At 35.0% G+C, this 16,233-nt stretch overlaps 1 pseudogene; it reads right to left on the bottom strand.

Annotated features, from left to right (window-relative positions):
• Positions 1-10,671: 10,671 nt before the first annotated feature.
• On the bottom strand, positions 10,672-10,808 carry LOC145247675 (U2 spliceosomal RNA; annotated as a pseudogene).
• Between the last annotated feature and the right edge of the window lie 5,425 nt (positions 10,809-16,233).

Raw genomic sequence — 16,233 nt, forward strand, 5'->3', positions numbered from 1 at the left:
TACAAAGTTGAAATTTGAAATATAGGGAAATTGGACCAGTAGCACACTTTCAATTAATTTTCGTCCAAATGTACATATTTCTCCCCCCCTCACAAAGTTCTTTTTAATAATTTCTGAGAGTAATTAGAAACAAAAACGGTAAAGATAATGTCCGTTTTTTTTATAGCCATACAAAATATGATCGTAAACAAACTATATCTTGAAAAATTATATTATCTGTTCTGATACCACACTTCTGATGTTCTATTCACGGCCAGTAAATAAGAAATCCCTCTAGATTGAGGCACTTTTAATTTTTGTCCCAATCCAGAGTATTCTCTTCTTAGAAGCCAAATTTTGCTCACAATAAAAGCCGACCATGTGTCTGACTAATTCTGCTCTCCTCGGGATGCAAGTAAATGAGGACATTATTTAAAAATTATTTTTCTCTATCTCAATCGTTTAAAATATAATAAAATGATTTATTTGTGAGTAGACCTTTTGTTCTAAAGAAAGATAACTCTAAATTTTATTAATAAAAGGAAATATACTAAATACATCGTTTTAAAACAGAAAGAAACGGATCAACCCTTCCCCCCAAAAAACGTTTCTGAAAATATAAATTAATTGAAAAAAAATGAAAAAAAAAATGACCTCCAATTTAAAATGCTACCGTTGTAGGATAACAATGAAATAAAAAATAAATCAGCTTAAAGAATATTTCTAAATTAAAACACATCTATTACAGCAAACAATTAATAACGCCGAGTTTCTCAGAGTTTAAATAAAAAAAAATTACTTCCGGTTTTAAAAATAATAATAATAAGTAAAAAAGTATTTGTGATTTGCATAATGCAACCGCAGGTACAAAAGCAGTTTGGTTTAAATAATAATTTTAAAAACTAATTAAATTTTGATAGTTATTCCCTTGGAATGATTTGCTTAAAGGGAAATAACTCTCACAGTTTAATATGAAACTTCCGGTTTTAAATGCAAACGTTGTCAGATATTAATAATAATAATAGAAAATAAATTAAATCAAATATAAATTGAATAAAAATTAACAAAACAGTAAACTTTAAACAATATTTCTAAATAGTATCATGAAAACGATTCTATTACAGCAGATAATTAATAAGATCAAGCCAATTATTAAAATAGATTTTCTTTAATATAATATGCGAACGAGGTTACTTATTCTGTGTAGATTTCGTTTGAAAAATATTATATAATTAATTGGCAATATCTTTTAATAAAAATAGCTTAAAACGGATTATATATTTCTTTAAACAGAACAGTTGTACATAGGAACAGACAGTACTACTAATACTACAACTATATATGTATTGTTTTAGCGAAGCTGTTTTTGATCATCATCGCTGAGAAGGCTTCAACAACTGATGATCCCTGAAAACTTTAGATTATTGTGAGTTTGAGAAAGTAACTGAGTTGAGCTATTGCAGAAAATTAAATGGAAAAATTTTTTTTTAACGAACGACTAAGAATTAAATAAAAAAATATTTTGGTTTTGAAGGTTAAAAAAGTTTCCAATACTATATAGATATATAATATAGTACAACCGCATTGACATTTTACTTACTTCATATATGTCATCCATATTTCTTCCCCACTTCCTCCTCGCTCTCTCGAAATGTATACATTTTTTTTTACATAGGCATCACCACATTATCAAGGCCCAGAGGCCACTCAAGGATAAGGGTTAAAGAGTGTACAGTAGAAATTGGTCAATATAGTAATAATTAGTAATGAAAATTTGGTAAATTTGATAACTTATATGGAACGGCTCATCAAGAACTTATTTACTTTAGACTTGAACACAACCATATTGTAGTCAGCCGGAAAGCAGGAAAACGGAAGACAATTCCACAGGCGTGCAGTTCTAAGAAAGAAGCTTTGTTCATGGAATCTACGTTTAGGTTTAGGCACAGATAAAGAGTGGGGGAAATTATTGATAGTGTTTACAGCTAGACGAGTGTTTCTTGTGAAAGTTTGGCGAGGGGGGACCATAGATTGAAGCTCAGTTGAACACTTTCCATGAAAATAACGATACATCAGAGACAAACTCGCAACATCTCTTCTGTGAGATAGAGGTTGCAGGGAGGAGAAAAGGACATCTCCTACGAGGCTACGAAGTCTATTTTGAACTCTATCAAGGCAGGACAAGTCCTTTCTAGCAGCTCCTTCCCAGATGTGGCAACAGTATTCCATCCTTGGACGTATCTGGCTCTTATATAGATAGAGAATAGCATCAGCAGTGAGATATCTACCGGATCGATAGAAAGATCCCACCATTTTTCCAGCGGCCTTGGCAACAGATTTGATATACGTGTTCCATTTAAGAGCAGGAGTAATGGTCAAGCCCAGAAGCTTGTCAAAACTTTAGGCCTCCTGAAGACGAGAGCCATTCATTTCAATTGATGACAAATGTGGATTAGAATGTTGATGATGTAAAGAGAGAAGCTTGGTTTTAGATGCATTAAAGTAACCAGCCACTCCTTTCCCCATTGTACTACGTGCTCAAGATCAGAGGAGAGAGAATTGGAGAGAACTTGGTCGTTTACTGTCTTAGATGTGGTACCATAAATGGTAGTGTCGTCAGCATAAATGTCTACAAATGATGTAAGGATGTGATTTGGAAGATCATTAATGTAGATCAGGAAAAGAGTTGGGCCCAGGATGGATCCCTGAGGGACACCGGCATTAATACTGTGAGCTTCTGATTTTTGCTCCTCAACTACTACTCTTATGAACCTATCAGAAAGAAATGATTTAATAATTGAGAAGACTTTTCCAGCTATACCATAGCTAGCGATCTTATGAAGTAAACCTTTATGCCATACCCTATCAAAGGCTTTAGATATATCAAGAGCAATTGCCCTAGAAAGATTGCCACCGTCGAGAGATTTGCTAATCCTATGCGATATAACTGTAAGGACATCTGCTGTAGATCTAGCAGAACGGAAACCATATTGAGTGTCACTAAGAAAGTTATTTTTGTTGAGATGGTTGATTACTTCTGTATTTAACACAGATTCTAGCAACTTACTCATGACGCACAGGAGACTTATTGGCCTGTACTGAGAGGGGGATGAGCGATCACCTGAATTCTTAAATACAGGGCATACTGATGAGATTTTCCAGGGAGATGGGAAACTATTCTCCTTAAGACAACGTTTAAACAGTTTTGTAAGTATGGGCGCTAGTTCAGGTTGAAGTTTTTTGAGTACTATAATTGGAATACCGTCAGGGCCAGTTGCTTTACTCGAATCAACATATATATATATATATATATATATATATATATATATATATATATACATCGTATATATATATATATATATATATATATATACATCGTATATATATATATATATATATATATATATATATATATATATATATATATATACATCGGATACACACCCACACATATATATATAGTGATGGTGAAGGTCTAAATCAAAAACAAAAAAATGTCTCCCAATTTAGATAGAAGCTACAATTATCATGCCAGTATGTTTTTAAGTACAAGAGACGATTAAGATGAATGAGCCAGTGAAACATCTGAAGCCGCCCTTCGTATTCCCTCCCCCCATTTGAATGAAACACACAGCCATTCGCACACACGTATCAAAACCTTACATTTATATTCGCGCAACCAGACATCGTATTTCACACTCTTTATCTCGATGTCTCTATCTTTTTATCTCTCTTTTTCTCTGGTGTGTGCTTTTTTTATTTTTACTTATCTTAGCATCAATCATTCAGGTTTAATTAAGACAATAGCGGACTGTTTTGTCTGCCTATCCGCAGTCGATAGGTACGATTATTCGGTAAGAAATGTTTTTTCCCCGATAGTGGATTACATATCTTAATGCAGTTAATTGGAAGCGAGCTATGTAATTGTAGAACCATTAAACCCTCCGTAATGCATGTTTTTTTTTTTTACACAAAAGATAAAAACAATTTCTTGCATCAAAAAATACGTTATTGATCGTAAGGTTTGAAAATTGTCTTGTTCGATTTTAACGATGTATATGGTCGTCAGCATTTCAATATATGCACTAGCTGTTTCTATCTCTCGTTTAGCAGGAGTGTACTATTATTCATATTTCCCCTGAATTCGAATAACATGTAACCCAAGAGGTTTGGGGGTGTAACGTTACGTGGCGTAACACTTTACTTTAGTAATTCATAAATAAAACGGGGGGGGGTCAGCGTTTTTTTTTAACAAAAGCATTTATTTACCGTTACTCTCCCGTCTCGACACTATTTTTAAAAGTTTTTCACTGCCACATGTCCATCAAGCCTAGATTGCGTTTCAGTATCTTCCGACCGCAAGCTAGCCACAGCCGGCCCATTATCGTTTTCACTTTACACGTCTTTCCTTCGCCGTCGATCTTTTCTTCTCTGACCACGTGGTGTCCTTTTTTTAATTTTTTTTTTTGAGGCAAGCCCGAACACCCTTGCTAATTTGCATACGCGCCCAAACGCTGCTCCTGCTACTAATGCAATCGTTTGCCATTAATCCTTCGGCTGCTGTTAATATTTTAAGAGGTAACATCGACCGAAACATTATAAAAGCAACAACCAAAATGCGAAGTATAATCAGAATACTCCAAATAATACGGTTCGCATCTAAGATTAGTACGAAAAAAAAAAAATGCACTCCGCAGGATTCCTATCCTCCGAGAACATCACGATTCTTTTCAACAAGGAAGCTTTAGTGGAGGTCGATCGCTTCAAATACCCGAGATCAATCATACAATGAGATCGACGTCTGATTCAACAATGCTCGGCTTATTTTCAGTCACCTACAATCCTGTAAGCCTGTAAAACCCCCGTCTGTACAACTCTTGGCGAAATCACAATAAGGACGAAAGTCCGTAATTATCAGGCGCTTTTTCGGGCAATCTTTCTCTACAGCTGTAAGGAACGGCTGAAGGGAACTTCGTGTTGTGAGCATGCGCGAAAGCGTTCAAAAATTGTATGCCATGTCAAAGTCCTGCCTACCTACAATGAAAATGAGTTCGGCCAAAGGCTATAAAAAAGCCAATAAGAGTCAAGGTTGTTCTGGTAACGTGCCATGTTGAGTCATTGCGTTTGGGATCGTGTCAAAGCGTCGGAGGTGTTCGGGTTCGTGTAGTGTCGAACCTTCGGGGGTGTTCGGGTACGTGTAGTGACGAATCGTCAGAGGTGTTCGGGTTCATGTAGCGTCGAATCGTCGCAGGTGTTCGGGTTTGTGTACTGTCGAACCGTTGGAGGTGTTCGGGTTCATGTAGTGTCGAATTGTCGCACGTGTTCGGGTTCGTGTAGTGTCGAACCGTCGGAGATGTTCGGATTCATGTATCGTCGCAGGTGTTCGGGTTCGAATCGATGATGTTGTTCAGGATCGTGTCGCGTCAAATCAAGGCAGGTGTTATGACGGAGCTATTCAGTGTCCTGTCGGGTCGCGTGGACGAAATTGTTCGGTACCGTGCTGCCGCATGTCATTATTATTTTTGTTTGTTCTCTCTTTCCTCGTAAAGCAACACTTCGCTTCTCAAAAGTTGGTAATGCTTGACCTATACTGCCTCCGCCGACTTCCGTATATCCACTAGCACCGTTTTCCTTCCAATACACGAATCTGAACGCGATGTAGGATCATTTTCTCTTTAACAAGCGCTTAAAAAAAAAAGACTTCGTTGGTTGGGTCATGCTACCCACCACTAGACAGGAGAGTTCATTCACGAAACAATAGCTCTAGAACCACTCCAAGATTGTTGAAACGCCCGGGATCTGGTTACACATAATCAAAGTCGACGTCAAACCTACCTCTGCTTCATCGATCTACGGTGTTCGCCGCTGTGCCTGGGACTAGCTGCCAATAACTACATTGGTCGCTGCAGACAACCGTGTGTGGTCTACGTTCATTCATGACCCTGTGTTTTCAATGGGAGGAACCGGCTCAACCCATTCTTGTTGAATGTCGGCAAAGTGAAATAATAGATTTTTCATTTTTGCTTCAATGTAAATCAAACTATACCAGTTTTTTTCTTCCTAAATAATGAAAATATGATTTTGACCATAAAAAGTACTTATTATATCGATCATGTTCCTTAACTCTTTAAAGAACGGTAATCAAAAGTTAATGCTTTCTATTCTGTTGTTATTGTTGCTTGTTTTTTGTCAATTACATTTTTATTACTTCACAGTTATTCCTTGTTAGTACACACAAAACATCACAACGAAAACACGTACCATTTTACTTGCATGTTTAGTTGTTGTTCTTTCTAAAGCATTATTGATCTTCAGTGTTCAAAATGAAAATTATTGTTTGTACACGCAAGACACCACAGAGGGGGAGAACACGTATATTTTGCTTTTGGTTGTAAAAGGGTTTCCTTTTTTGTTTATTTGCGGCTATGTCAGAAACGAACAACAGAAAAGAAAATGACATTACAGTCTAATCATGCTTTATTTATATATATATATATATATATATATATATATATATATATATATATATATATATATATATATCAGTTAATTGAAGTATACTTTCCTAATCAGGCGTTGGTTTACTTATGGCACTGATTTTTGCGCGCGTTTGTATCTTTTGCGTTTCACTGGCTTTCGAATAACTTATCTAAGCAACACGCTCTGCTTTTTATTCTGTGTGTACGTTTATCCCGTCTGTTTATCTATATATTAATAGGATAGCGTGTGCGTTATTTATTTAGTATGTCATGCTTACATCCGAGTGACTGTCGTTTAATTGTTGTAGACTTCCGTTTGTTGTAATAAATAATTCTACTAATAATTCTTATCAAGAATTCTTTATACGCTTTGGTTTCGGTTTCGATTCAAGCTGATGAACCCAAGTCCTATGAATATATTATATTTTTTTATTTTTGAAATCGCAACTTTATAATATATAAAAATCGATAGAACATTAACTCTATGATAATATATACGAAATCTGCAAGAATTAAAATATAATATTTAAGCGTACTTTATAACCGGACTACGCTGGGCGTCCCTGCTAGCTTAGATAAATACATTTGTAGTTTTAACAAAAGATCTACAATAATATCAGAGCGTCTCCATTTACGTTGAACATCTACAGAATGCCAACATCACTATATTACATATGAATGAGTCTCCTGTGGAATTTCCAGAAGTTCCCCTAGTCTAATTTAGTAGGTTTTATTGCATTTATTTTTAGCTTTAATTCGGTTAGGATCATTTTGTACCTAACAGTTTTTTTTTTTACATTTCTAATAAATTATCCTAGCTCGTTGAATAACCTCATATTTTACCAAATATTATAAACTACTACCAGGGTGACCCGACGTTGTCCGGAATTGAATGATGATCAACGATCGATATTTCTATTGTCATCGAAATCGATGAAATATCCCATTTATCAATCAAATCGATTAATTGTCTGCTCTAATTGGGGACCCATCGCAATGCTCCTCGAGGAAGGTTCACATGCCTCTCACACTGACTAAGTTGACAATACATTGTAGTTTGCATTGCACTGTAGAGAATCTAATCTTGATTATATAAAATTATTTTTATATATAATGGCTTGCATTAAAGTTTAAAATGAAAAAGTCAAGCATCACGCTTCATTTGTGCTTTAAACAGAAACATTCATTTCGAACGCGCCCTTGTCATATCAAAGAACCTACTATTGATTTCATATGCCTGGCATTACTGCCTGTGCGGCGATAATGGCTTGAAGTAAAGTTTAAAATGAAAAAGTCAAGTATCATCGTGAAAATTTGCATTAAACAGAAACATTAGTTTCGAACATATCAAAGAATATACTGTTGATTTTATATGTCGGGTCTTTCAGCTTGTGTGGTAATAAAACTTCTCAAATGCATTTGTGATGTTAGGCTGTGTAAGGTGTTAACTTTGATCAAAATCGCCTGTTCCTTCTTCATCAGATTATTTCAATTATCAATTATCGATACTTAGGGAAAACCTTCTGGCATAAGACTTATCTAAGAACCCTGCCAAGCACTAAAAGGCCGTAGTGTGAAATTTCATAAAAATAGGTCTAGCCGTTTCCGAGTCCATAAGAAATTAACTCATAGACACATAGATGAACAAAGTTCCCTTTTATATAATAAGAGAGAAAGATAGGGTTTTCATCTGACGTCATGAATAAAATTCTCACATTAGAATTGCGTTTGAAAGATTACTAAACAACAGCGTTTTAACGATTTTCTGTGTTTCTAATTCGTCGCCAGTGGTCAATGGTGGATTACGCCCCTCCCCTCTCGTCTCCGTATGATACCTGTGCCCATTTAATTCTTACTTCAAATAAATTATTATAAAACGATAATTAATTTTATTATGATAATTTCTAAGTCTCTATAATATAGATGTAGATACCTTAGAATATTTCCAGTCTTTTATTACATGAGGATTTACTAAGTATTGTAAAGTCAAATGAATTTCTATTCGTGTGTTAACTACTTCCAAATTATTTTCAAATATTGATTTGGCAGAAAGTAATTATTTTTTTCAACTATTATAAACAGAAAAAAAATGGCTGACTTGTCTAGGAAGAAAGTGATATGCGTTTCGTAATTACATTATGATTTCAATTACATATATAATTCTATTATTCGCGCATAGTTTTGCTAGTGTATCTCTCTCTCTCTCTCTCTCTCTCTCTCTCTCTCTCTCTATATATATATATATATATATATATATGATGATTGCAACGTCTTGTCAGACGAGTGCCACTCACTCAGACATTTAAAATCCATGAGCCCAAATGCCTGAAGGAGTATCTATACAAAGATGATGTTACAGAGTCTTAGCTTTGTACGACAGCTAAGTCTCTCTCTCGGTTCAAAATGTTGAGATCCAGCAACAAGCAAGAGCAAGATAGCCAGCAACAAATTAAACTGCAGACCAGCTTAATGCGGGTACTGGTCTCCCGCTTTGTTTTTTTAAATCAGAGATTTGCTTCTCCTAGAAAGGTTGCCTTCACCACGACTTACGGGAGCCCTCTCCACCCCAATACACACACACACACACAGACACAGACACACACACACACAGACACACACACACAGACACACACACACACACACACACACACACACACACACACACACACACACACACACACACACACACACACACACACAAATATACACTGTGCTAGTTGGCCGTTGACCCAGAAAAAGAGTTCATACGCCCTATATATATATATATATATATATATATATATATATATATATATATATATATATATATATATATATATATATATATAGAGAGAGAGAGAGAGAGAGAGAGAGACTTAGGAATTTTTAAACCTTGAAAACTATATAATTTTGTTTCAGTTATATTTCTTCTTTTTCAGTAAGTCATTTAATCTCCTGCAATATTTGAACCAACTTGCTTTCTCGAACTCACAATCGTCTTACTTTTTCAGGGATCATCAGTTGTTTACCATGAAACACAGTTTCAGAGATTTAATATATTTCACGAATCTTTCTTCCTTTCTTTCTCTCTCTCTCTCTCTTTCTCTCTCTCTCTATATATATATATATAATTTCCTGATTTTTTATAATTTAATGTGGTAAATATTTATTTTCATAAAATTAAAAAAAAAAAATTGGCACAAGGCCGAAAATGGGGGAGGGGAGAGAGAGATAAACAAACTAATGCTAACTAATCTAACCTAACTAATTCCTCTTTTCACTCTACTCTCCCCACCATACCGCATTCATACTACACATCCATCACCGTATACACCTTTCATCGCTAACCAAAAAACACAATACCATAAATGACCTACTTAAAACTCTTAGTATAAATGACGAACACGTATAACTTACAACCTCCAAGAGGATACGATAATCCCTGGGAGTAATGATAACAACAAGACATATAAAACCACTTCAACTAAAAAAGAAATGTATGGTCTAATAATAAAAAAACAACATATATACTCCTCATCCCTCCCAAGAACCAGGAGGAGGTAGTCTTTGGATAATAGTATTAATCAAACCCAGATATGCTGCCTCTTCTTCACCAAGAAAGAGGCAGTAGTGCCTGGGAGAATTGTATCCTTACGTAAAATAATAAAAAAAACTAAATAAAACAAAACAAAACAAAAAAACAAACAAACAAAACAAAACATAATACACTATAGCCGGGAAAACGAAAACAAAATAATGCCTGGGAGTATATATACATTAAAATTAAACAGTTACTATAATACCTCTCCGTATAGCTATAAAAATGTAGAATGAAATGTCTGGAAGAATGATACGATGTGAATAAAACCTATATTCCACCGTCCTGAATTAAGCATTGAAAGAGTATAATATTAGGTTGGTTAAAAATAATGTTGTTTTTATATATACAAGGCCGATAGCCATTAGTCACGTGCTCTCGTGTAATGAATGAATGCGTGAATGTAGGATTGACATGAAATTCTTAAAGATAAACTAAAATGACCAAAAAAAAAATGGGCTGAAATGACTTAAATAAATAAAAAGGAAATGAGTTAAAATGACTTTAATGAAATTAAGGATGAATTGAATGACCTTAAGAATGACTTCAATGCTTAAAAAATAACTGGTATCCTTCAAAACCAACTTGAATGATCTGGAGAATGACTTGAATGGCTTTGAGACTGACTGGTTGTAAAGTGGGTGATCATTTTACATTAAATTAATACAGAAATGTTATCCCCCACTTTATATCACAAAGTTAGAAACATAAGTACAGCATGTAGTAAGAACAGATACTACACTTTGATCTTGACCAAAAGGCCAAGAAAAGCTGTGTTTATTTGCTCCCCCACCGAGCAAATTAGGCACAAGGCCGATTTTTAATGTGAGGAGTGAAGGGGAAATGGGGACTAACTCCCCGGGGAGTAGGGGAGCTGGATAGTGACAATTGGTATGAAGGGTTTCCCCTACATTGACCAAGGTCTTATACGTGGGGCTGCTCCCACATATGGTCTTTGCTTGCAGTATCTGCCGGAACAGATACTACACTTTGAGATATTAAATCTTTTATTCATGTAAAAAAATACAGTCAAAATCAACAATGAACAAAAAACTTAGGCACATGGCCAACTAAAAAAGGGGGAATTGTTGGGGTCGTTGGTCGTCCTTGTCACTCCAGAACTAAACAAAATCAAAAGTTTCTCCCAGCTAGCATCTTCTTTCACCATAATACCGCATTCACCCTTTCCTATTGAGGGACGTCCTACTTAACTCCCACTTTTTTAAAACATTTTTTATTGACGTGTAAAAACAAAAAAGATAACAATAAAATGGTACAATAATTCATTTGTGTCGAGGGCGGGGGAAGAAAAAACAAAAGGTGATAAGTAGGACCCTCCCAACCCCGTCTAGTTGATAGACTGCCCGTTCTACTAGTTTTTTAAAAGGAACCTAGCTTCTGCGGGTCAGTCTCTAGGTGGGGATGCCCTCTAGATGGGGGTGAATGGAGAAAAGAAAATTTTGTGGGTAAGGGATGAGGGTTAGTTTGTATTTCTTTCTCTCCAAGATGGGTGAAATTTGGAGTAAGGGGTTAAAAAAATGCAAGTAAGAGGGGGTGGGGATCTTGGAGGCTTCCTAATCGGGGAGGGATGGAACACACACTCAGCTAGCTGAGAGGCTACTTGTTTAATTTTACTTTACGGAATTTCGCGTTCCACACCTAGGCGGGGAACACGTATTCAAATTTGGCTCCTTTTCGTACACACGCACTTGCTACATTTATCCATCTACTCTCAAATGCCGCGCGATGCAGCCTCCTTCTATCACATCTGATCTTCACCCGTAGTTGGTGTTTAAAGAAAGCGATCAGATCCTGATCAGAAAAAGACAACACCCCCCGGCAACCCTGCAGACGCGACGTCCAAATCACCATTCTCGCCACGGCCAGGATCGTAACGTAGACCATTTGTCTTGGCCAAAAGGCCAAGAAACGCGTAAAAGGCTAAGAACAGCATCTATTAACAACAGATATTTTATCTTAACCAAAAAGGCCAAGCAAAAAAGTGTTACGGACCGACCGACCGACCGACCGACCAACCGACCGACCGACCGACCGACCGACCGACCGACGGAGTGACTTATAGAGTCGCTTGCACGCGACTAATAATTGAACGTAAAAAACGACATTATTTTTGAACCATCCTAATACTATGAAAAATTTGCTGAATTCAATTGAGCCATAATCTTCTCTTCTCTTCTCTTCTTCTCTATATAAATAAAATGAACTCATTTTTTCCCCTCCGACTTTGACCTTTATAGGAATGCACCTGTATACATTTGGTGCAGCCGTATCATTCACAAACTGAATCACGACATCTGCCGTATGTTATAGGGTTAATGCATATCCAGTATCTCGATGATCAGAGTTTCTTATATTCTGTTTGGTGAGAGTCCACTGTAAAAATCGGTTACATTTAATGGAAGTAGTAAAGTAAACTCTCTCTAACAAATTCATCCTACCACCGCCACTCACTTACACCGTTCTAGACCGTTCACAGCAGACATTTAAAACCGACCACCGGTTAGAATTTATCTAAAGACTGGACTGGACTTACGCTGAAACGAACCACGCTTACTTTGCCATTGGTTAGCATAAAACATAAACACAATTTATAAAGCATTTATTATAATAAAATTAGATTCAAACAGAACACAATCCGTTACCTGAAATTGAATTCAGGAGACATTTAAAACCGACCACCGGTTAGAATTTATCTAAAAACTGGACTGGACTGGACTTACGCTGAAACGAACCACGCTTACTTTGCCATTGGTTAGGATAAAACATAAAGACAATTTATAAAACATTTATTATAATAAAATTAGATTCAAACATAACACAATCCGTTACCTGGAATTGAATTCACATTTACATTACTTCAATTTCGTTATAACCCGCGTGGTTAGAGTTTAATGAAAACCTGAATTGCCATTTACGTGAAACGCACCAAACTTACTTACACAAACACAACTTCCGTTTTGCTCTTTCCTTACGTGCTTTTTTTTTCTTTCTTTCTTTCTTTCTTACCTTTCGTTGTCTTTTTGCTTTATGGGTGATGGTGGTGGGGGTACTTCCCTATGTTTCTCTTTCTTTCCATAAACATAAACACAAACTAAACGCTATACTGCGATTTACGCACGGCATGTTTAAGATCGTCACATTCATAATCTTTCCTTTCGGTCTTTCCTTCTTTTCTCTCCATTTTCTGCTCTTTCCATTGTTAAAACGAAACGAAACAACCTGATATTCCAGGTTTTACGTACACTCTATCACTCTACGACTCTTACTTGTGTATCACTCTCTATTTGTGCCACGTTCCTTTACATTTTCACCGTACCACTTACCAGACGACATTCAGGTAAATTTATATGCGGCGATATTCACGTACATGGACTTCCCTTTTTGTTCTTTTTCTTGGCGGCCGGTTTACGTTACTACACGTTAGCCATGGATCGGGCGATCGCTGTCAGACGTCACGATAATACGACTTCCTTTTTTTTTATTTTTTACTTTTATTACCAAATAAAAAAAAAGATTGCAAATACTTTCAAACATAAAGTAAACTGATTCATGTAAGTAAATGCTTATTTGTTTTGTTTTTCAACTTCTTTTCGACTAACCATTCTTAAATCTCACTATACAATCGATTTTTCCAAGTACATATATATAACAAATAAATGTTATCAAGGCCAAGATAAGTTACTTTTCTGCCAAACTGGATATATTTTTCGTGTTTTTATTCAATGTAACATATTTAATCGGCTCGAAAACCGATGGCGTCTCACACCCTCTTTAACACCGTAAGTATAGAAAAACGTGTTATAAATACAAAACTATACAAAATACTATTAAAAACACGCCGAATATATGTCAACCTATGTCACATTAACATGTATTGAGCGAGTTTTTAACAGTATTTTTTATTAGGTTTTTTATTTATAATATCTTTTCCCAAACTTACCGTGTTAAAGAGAGATTCAGAGTTTCGAGCTGAATAAACATGTTACATTTATTAAAAACACGCAAAAATATATCAAGTTAGGTAGAGGAGTAACTTATCTTGCCTTTGATAACATTTATTTGTTATATATTTGTTTTTTGACAACTTTTTCGATTCTATGTGTACAGTAATACAAACCCATAGTGAGAAAAGACGGAACATTATGGAGTTTTTTTGGGGGGAGAATTAGCGATTTTGGAAAATTTCAGACGATTACTTAAAAATCTAGCGATTATTTCCCTTTCGTTATAAACTTTTTTTTTAATTTCTTTGTTTAATATATATTTTGTGGGGTTTGTATTACTCTACACATACATTCGAAACAGTTGTCCAAATAGAAATATATAACAAATAAATGTTATCAAAGGCAAGATAAGTTACTTTTCTACTAAACTGGATATATTTTTCGTGTTTTTATTCAATGTAACATGTTTATTCAGCTCGAAAACCATACAGTGTTTACCGATGTATTGGAACATTCAAGATGGCGTCTGATTCTCTCTTTAACACGGTAAGTGTGGGAAAACATGTTATAAATAAAAAACCGGATAAAACACTGTTAAAAACTCGCTCAATATATGTTACCGTGACATAGGTTGACATATATTCGGCGGGTTTTTAATAGTATTTTGTATAGTTTTTTATTTATAACACCTTTTTCCATACTTACGGTGTTAAAGAGGGTGTGAGACGCCATCTTGAATTTTCGAATACATCGGTAAACACTGTATGGTTTTCGAGCTGAATAAATATGTTACATTGAATAAAAACACGAAAAATATATATATATATCCAGTTTGGCAGAAAAGTAACTAATCTTGGCTTTGATAACATTTATTTGTTATATATTTGTTTTTTTGGACAACTTTTTCGAATCTATGTGTACAGTAATACAAACACCCATTTTGTGTTTTATATACATAAAGTACAATTGTTGAATGTTACTGTTTTGCTTATATTCGTTGGGGGGGGACAATTAAAAAATTAAGAAAGATTAAAATGAAGCGAAATTTAAGTTTCCGTTCCATTTTTACAACAACCGTAAAACAGTGCATACTCAGCAAGTTTTATCGTAATTTATAAGCATATTGAAACACTAAATCAACATTTTATTTATTTTTTTGCATAATTAATGATGGAAGTATTTTTCTGTTTATTTTCTTAACATCTGTTAAAAAATAAATAATTTGTACATTCTCTTGAAAAAAAGAATCAAACTTTTCTCTACTTTCACATGTGTTCCATTTTAACAAACTGAGCCACAGCAACGCGTGGCCGGGTACAGCTAGTAGATAGTAATAATATAGATTGATTTTTTACGTTGAAGGTTACCACATCAATATCAATACTAAAAGTAATAACGTTAGATATTGATCGTGCAATATGCTGGTCGACAACAATTATGATCGTTAATAATATTTGTAAAAATAGAATGCCAGAAAAATGTTATCACAGCGAAATAAATATTTACAGATAAAATTATTTAGCAGTAAAAATATTTGAATATATATAAAAAAAATATTTTTTAAAATATTTGTACTGATATTTTGTTTTCTTAATTTCATTCATCCAGAGGAAGTCTCGCAATAAAGACGAAACGTTGATCAACAAATAACTTAGTTTGTTCCTTTTTTCAATCTCACTATCTCGTCGGAATGCTATTTCCATTATTCTCATCACACACACACACACACACACACACACACACACACACACACACACACACACACACACACATATATATATATATATATATATATATATATATATATATATATATATATATATATACGGCATAATCGCGTTGACACACCGGTTCTCGTCAGATCACCGAAATTAAGCAACGTGGAGTCTAGTTATTAGTACTAGATGGGGGTTACCATTTGGGAATTTTAGGCGCGGTATGTGCTCTCCGCTGATATCGACATTTGTTACTAGTCGTCCTGAACATACACTTCACTTGCCACTGGTATTTTACAATGTCGACACAGGAGATGTGTGGTTAGAGAATGAACACCCCCTGCCGCAATAATTTCGCGCGCAGGCACCCTTTCGTTGGTAACCATAGTCTGTCAAAGACTGAAGGAGCTCTGTGATATATATATATATATATATATATATATATATATATATATATATATATATATATATATATATTAATTTTTAAAAGATTGAATAGCCCGATCGTCGAAGAAAAG

The sequence above is a fragment of the Euprymna scolopes genome, chromosome 25 (assembly GCF_053919585.1).
Source record: "Euprymna scolopes isolate OS-2025 chromosome 25, ASM5391958v1, whole genome shotgun sequence".
NCBI lineage: Eukaryota > Metazoa > Mollusca > Cephalopoda > Sepiida > Sepiolidae > Euprymna > Euprymna scolopes.